The following is a 6,080-nucleotide window of genomic DNA, read 5'->3' as shown; positions in this document are numbered from 1 at the left end:
CAAAGAACATAGAATTCCTATGGTTCTTTTTTAGTAGGGACTATGAATTTACATTTCAAAGCATCCATGTCTAAAAAAATTGGCTTCTAATGTAGTTTTCTGTAAAAAGCCAAACTATTTAGTACAAAGGGTTATACTCATGCACATACATATAGACTACATATGCACATGTGTATATTTTTTAAGAATTTTTTTGATGTGGACCATTTTTAAAGTTGTTTATTGAATTTGTTACAATATTGCTTCTGTTTTTCGTTTTGGTTTTTGAGCAGTGAGGCATGTGGGATCGTGGTCCCCCCATCAGGGGTTGAACCTGCAGCCCCTGCATTGGAAGGCACAGTCTTAACCACAGCACCACCAGGGAAGTCCCTTTTGTTTAACTCTTAAGTAAAAACAAGAAGCCATTTGGCCACAGTCTAAATATTCAGGGAAAGAAGTAAGTAGAATTACTCCTGTTGGAAATGCCACATTAATTTATTATGCATAGCATGATCAAACAAGAGGCCACAAGACAGAACAAGCAGACTATGCTCTTTCAGAGGTAAAAGAGAAATGCAAAGATGCTAAGTCGTGGTCCTTCCTGAGAATTAATTTTGCCCCCAGGATTCTTAGCAATTAGGTCTTTTCATCTTGGAGGTATCAGAGGCAAAGGAGGGCGCACAGCACCAAATCCATGGCACAGAGTTCAACACACAGTATTCTACCTGGGGACGTGGAATCAAAAACCCAGCACTGAGAAGGAGTCATACACAGACATAAGATTTATGGAGGCCATGCAGGGAAAGAAAATATATGGGTTACATATCATACCACTCTGGATGCAACCATTTTTCACACAGCAGAAACTGAGAGAGAAGATAAAGGAGAAAGACAAAGAAAAGTGGGGAGGGGCTTTCCCTGGTGGTCCAGTGGTTAAAAATCTGCCTTCCAATGCAGGCGATGAGGGTTTGATCCCTGGTGGGGGAACTAAGATGCCACAAGCCACAGGGCAATTAAGTTTGCAAGTCACAACTACTGAGCCCAGGAGCCACATGTAGAGAGAAGCCCACACCCCACAATGTAAGATCCCACATGCTGCAATTGAGACCCAACAAGGCGATGGAAAGCTGGAATCAAGATTGTCAGGAGAAATATCAATAACCTCAGATATGCAGATGACACCACCCTTATGGCAGAAAGTGAAGAGGAACTCAAAAGCCTCTTGATGAAAGAGAAAGAGGAGAGTGAAAAAGTTGGCTTAAAGCTCAACATTCAGAAAACTAAGATCATCGCATCTGGTCCCATCACTTCATGGGAAATAGATGGGGAAACAATGGAAACAGTGTCAGACTTTATTTTTGGGGGCTCCAGAATCATTGCAGATGGTGACTGCAGCCATGAAATTAAAAGAGGCTTACTCCTTGGAAGAAAAGTTATGACCAACCTAGATAGCATATTGAAAAGCAGAGACATTACTTTGCCAACAAAGGTCTGTCTAGTCAAGGCTATGGTTTTTCCAGTGGTCATGTATGGATGTGAGAGTTGGACTGTGAAGAAAGCTGAGCGCTGAAGAATTGATGCTTTTGAACTGTGCTGTTGGAGAAGACTCCTGAGAGTCCCTTGGACTGCAAGGAGATCCAACCAGTCCATTCTAAAGGAGATCAGTCCTGGGTGTTCTTTGGAAGGAATGATGCTAAAGCTGAAACTCCAGTACTTTGGCCACCTCATGTGAAGAGTTGACTCATTGGGAGAAACTCTGATGCTGGGAGGGATTAGGGGCAGGAGGAAAAGGGGACAACAGAATGAGATGGCTGGATGGCATCACTGACTCGATGGATGTGAGTTTGAGTGAACTCCAGGAGTTGGTGATGGACAGGGAGGTCTGGCGTGCTCTGATTCATGGGGCCGCAAAGAGTCGGACACAACTGAGCGACTGAACTGAAGTGAACTGAACTGAACTGAAAGGCGATGGCACCCCACTCCAGTACTCTTGCCTGGAAAATCCCATGGGTAGAGGAGCCTGGTGGGCTGCAGTCCATGGGGTCGCAAAGAGTCAGACACGTCTGAGCGACTTCACTTTCAATTTTCACTTTCGTGCATTGGAGAAGGAAATGGCAACCCACTCCAGTGTTCTTGCCTGGAGAATCCCAGGGACGAGGAGACCTGGTGGGCTGCCATCTATGGGGTCGCACAGAGTCGGACATGACTGAAGCGACTTAGCAGCAGCAGCGGCAGCATAGCCATAAAAGAATTTAAAATATTAAAAAAAAAGAAAAGTGGGGCAAGTAAAGGTAAAATCAAGAAAGAGAAGGATGGAGCCTCCTCCTGGCCACCTGGCTGACCCCTCGTCAGCAACTCAGCAGCCACTCAACATCAGCACTCTCTCAGTATCCCTGCTGTCTCCATGGTGATTTAATGTGATTCTGATGGATGTGACTAGATCGTGAACGCTTCCTGGAGCTGGGCACTGTTGGTGCTAACTCCATTTTCCAGATGAGAAAACAGTGCTTCCGAGATTGTTAACAACTTGTCCCAAATCACCGAGTTGCTAAAATTGTGGGATCAGGCCATTGAACCTAGGCTGTTTCAGGCCCAAACGTGTGCTCTTGGTGAGCAAAGTAAAAAATAAGATGGTGTTTAATGGAGGAGAACATGAACATGTATTGAGTACTTAATATATACGTGGCATGTGATCCTCACAACAGTCCTGCAAGGGAGGTATCATTCCCATTTCATAGATGAAGAAATTGAGGCTCAGTGCTCACTTTGGCAGCACATATACTTAAATTGGAATGATACAAAGAAGATTAGCATGGCCCCTGCTCAAGGATGACATGCAAATTGGTGAAGCATTTCATGTTTTTATGGCAGAAACCATCACAACATTGTAAAGCGATTTTCCTCCAATTAAAAAATAAAGTTAAAAAAGTATGAATAAAACAGGGAAATGTCTTTAAAAGTTGAGGCTCAGAGAGGTTACATAACTTATCTAAAGTTGCACTGCAAAGCCCCGGTCTGGGGCACTTCACCTCCTCTGTGTCTATGCTGAGAGTTTTGTACTTTCTCTCTGAAATAAATCCTGTTTGCTTGCTACCATGAAAAAGAAAAAGGCCAGGTCTCTCAGACTGCAAAGCCCATATTCTATTTGTTAAAAATATATATTGTTGTTTTGCTCCTAAATTTTCTTTATTTATCATTATTTATTTGGCTTCTTCAGGTCTTCACTGTGGCATGTGGAATCTAGTTTCCTGACCAGGGATCAAACCCAGGCTCCCTACATTGGGACTAGTGTCTTAGCCACTGGAACACCAGGGAAGTCCCCCATATTCTTTCTTATTCTTTCTTCCAGATAGAATTCGCAGGAATTTCACAGATTGAACTAAGTAATTAAAAATCTCTCCTTTAGATATTTTTAGTTCTGCATATCCAAACCAAACACCTAGTGTATTTGTCAGAATTTGAAAGAAGTCTATTAAAGACTGCTTGCAAGAAAACCACTGTATAAACTATGTTTTATAAGTTCTTCTGTTTTAATTATTTAGGTTTTCTAAAGTTTGAAGGAAAAAAAAAAGGAGACAGAAACCAGTTTTTAATGATTTGGAATTAGGATTCATGAATACACCAGATTCTTTCTTGGTACTGGGGGAAAGCAGAGAATAAATGTGGTGGGAAACTATGAGGGTCCAGAGATTCAGACTTGAGCCTGGAATAGACATTAAAGAGGTATTTCAAGGACTTCCCATGTGGTCCAGTGGCTAAGACTCTGTGCTCCCAATGCAGTGGTGTGGGCTCGATCCCTCGTCAGGGAACTAGATCCCACATGCCACAAGGAAGATTGATCTTATGTGCTGCAACTAAGACCCGGTGCAGTGAAATAAATACTCAATAAATTAAATATTTAAAAGAAACCTCAATTATTTAAAAAAAAGATGCAATTCTAATTTATTTTAGAAATAGCTTGTGTGTCTGCTAGTCAACAGTAGAGCTAAGGCCAGAACCTGGGGTTTCCCAATTCTTAAACCATTGTTTTTTCTTAGACATGAACCATGAATTGCTTTAGAGAATAATCCTTTCTCTTCCTCTCTTAATCCAGAATGGGGGGGGGGGGGGGTGGCGGGGAGTGAGAAAGCTTAAAGACTTGAAAAAACAATCAGGACATCAAGAATCAAGTTATCCTGGAAGGAGGTCAAGACAGTAACCACAGAGGCTGGAGTTAAGGGGAGGAGAACCAGGCAAGATAAGGTCTTAATCTAAAGCAATTAGAGTAAGCAGGCAAGCTTTTGTTACTTGTTTTTAGCTGAACGCTGTGAACAGAAAGTTTTTTGAAATCCTTGGCTAAATCAAAACCTGCAAAGTGAGGACTTCTAACCTTCAAGAAAAAAAAGCTGAGCGTGAGACAAAAAGGTATTTGTTTTTATACTTAACTTGGTAGGGAAAAGGAAAGAAAAATAAGATGTCAGTTCAGCTGGGTCCCAATTCCAGCCCTGGGAAGCCCAAAGCCCACCTCTCTTGGTTTTATTTTTAAGAATAGCATTTTTCCCTCCCTTGGCCAAGTTCAGTGTGTAGGATCTTAGTTCCCTTACCAAGGATCAAACCTTCACCCCCTGAAAGCGTGAAGTCTTAACCACTGGATTGCCAGGGAAGTTCTACCCTCCCCACCTTGGTTTTTGTAAATCGTCCTGAAGGGCTTTCTTGGTTTCTAGACTACTGAGATCTTGCTTCCGTGTGTAAAGAGATGGAAGTCAGGCTTTACATCCCAGTAATAGGGAACAAATTTGATTGGGAATGGCTGGGTTACCATCTAACACTGACATGTCATTTTCCCCTGACCGGGCTCAGCTTCCATCCATCCGGCTGGCTTTTCTTTCATGGTCTTATTTCTTTCCTTTCTGCCCTCTGCCCCTACTCCCCTCTCCTTGCAGGAGCAGAAACAAGAAACTCTTCCTCTAATCTCCAGCCTGGCAGGTTTTCCCTCCCCTGGAGTCCAGGTGCCTGTAGCATTAGCTCCTCAGTGGCTTTCCCCAAGGAGACAGCTCCCTCCTTCCTCTTCCCAAAAAGGAATCATGGGGCCAGCTGTTAAGATTTCAAACAATTATTTTTTTCACGTCTTTACTCAACATGGGAAAATCTCTGAAGTTTAAGGTGGCACCTGGCTGTCCTGTAGTGCTTGTATTTCTTTCAAGGCTTTGTTCTGTCTGGAATTTTATTATAATAACTAATGATGGGATTTCTTTAATGGTCCAGTGGTTAAGATTCTGAGCTTCCAATGCAGGGGGGTCACAGGTTCAATCCATGGTCAGGAAATTAAGATCCCACATGCCACATAGTGTGGCCAAAAAGCAAAACAAACAAACAACCACTACAACAAAAAACTAATGGGAATGAACATACCTTGATGTTTACATAATTTTAATAAATCAACTTCAAAATGATAAAACATTAGTAATCAAATAGAGATTCACTCAGTCATATCCAACTCTTTGGGACCCCACAGACTGTAGCCCTCGAGGCTCCTCTGTCCATAGGATTTTCCCAGGCAAGAATATTGGAATGTGTGGTCATTTCCTCTCCCAGGGGAATCTTCGTGACCCAGGGATCAAACCCGTGTCTCCAGTATTGGCAGGTGGATTCTTTACCACTGAGCCACATGGAAAGGCTAGCTTCTATCAATGATTCACACCAAAAGGTGGTTCAATGAAGCAGCTATGATGAGGCAGTACTAGAATTCAAAGGGGAATCAGGTACCCTTGAAACTCAAACCTAATAATAGTAGAAAACACCACCCACTTACTTACCCAATATACACAGATTTGAAACTGTTTCTTTGAGAATGTTTCTGTCTGGGGGGATAATTCTCTTATTTGAAGGCTCTAAGTAATGACAGGCAGAGAAGATGCCTCAGTGACCTGATAGCCATGCCCTGGAGAGACAGCTGAGAGAGGGGTCCCCAACCTCTGGGATCTAATACCTGATGATCTGAGGTGGAGCTGATGTAATAATAATAGAAATAAAGTACACAATAAATGTAATGCACTTGAATCATCCTGAAACCTTCCCCACTTCTCCAATTCATGGGGAAAATCCCCTTTCATAAAACTGGT

At 42.5% G+C, this 6,080-nt stretch overlaps 1 long non-coding RNA gene and 1 other non-coding gene across 2 annotated transcripts in view; both read left to right on the top strand.

Annotated features, from left to right (window-relative positions):
* Positions 1-2,736: 2,736 nt before the first annotated feature.
* Positions 2,737-2,843, top strand: LOC147350704 (U6 spliceosomal RNA). Its single transcript, XR_015149286.1, has one exon. It is a non-coding gene; the product is annotated as a U6 spliceosomal RNA (small nuclear RNA).
* A 1,406-nt stretch (positions 2,844-4,249) lies between these two features.
* LOC147350702 (uncharacterized) overlaps positions 4,250-6,080 on the top strand; it is a 58,430-nt gene continuing 56,599 nt past the window's right edge. The window contains exon 1 of the long non-coding RNA XR_015149072.1: positions 4,250-4,383. This is a non-coding gene — a long non-coding RNA (uncharacterized LOC147350702). The remainder of the gene's footprint in view (positions 4,384-6,080) is intronic.

This window comes from Bos grunniens, chromosome 20 (assembly GCF_055505025.1).
Source record: "Bos grunniens cultivar Pamir isolate PY7600 chromosome 20, Bosgru_T2T1.0, whole genome shotgun sequence".
Classification (NCBI taxonomy): Eukaryota; Metazoa; Chordata; class Mammalia; order Artiodactyla; family Bovidae; genus Bos; species Bos grunniens.
The sequence above is the reverse complement of the archived record's forward strand: the minus strand, read 5'-3'. Positions and strand labels throughout refer to the sequence as shown.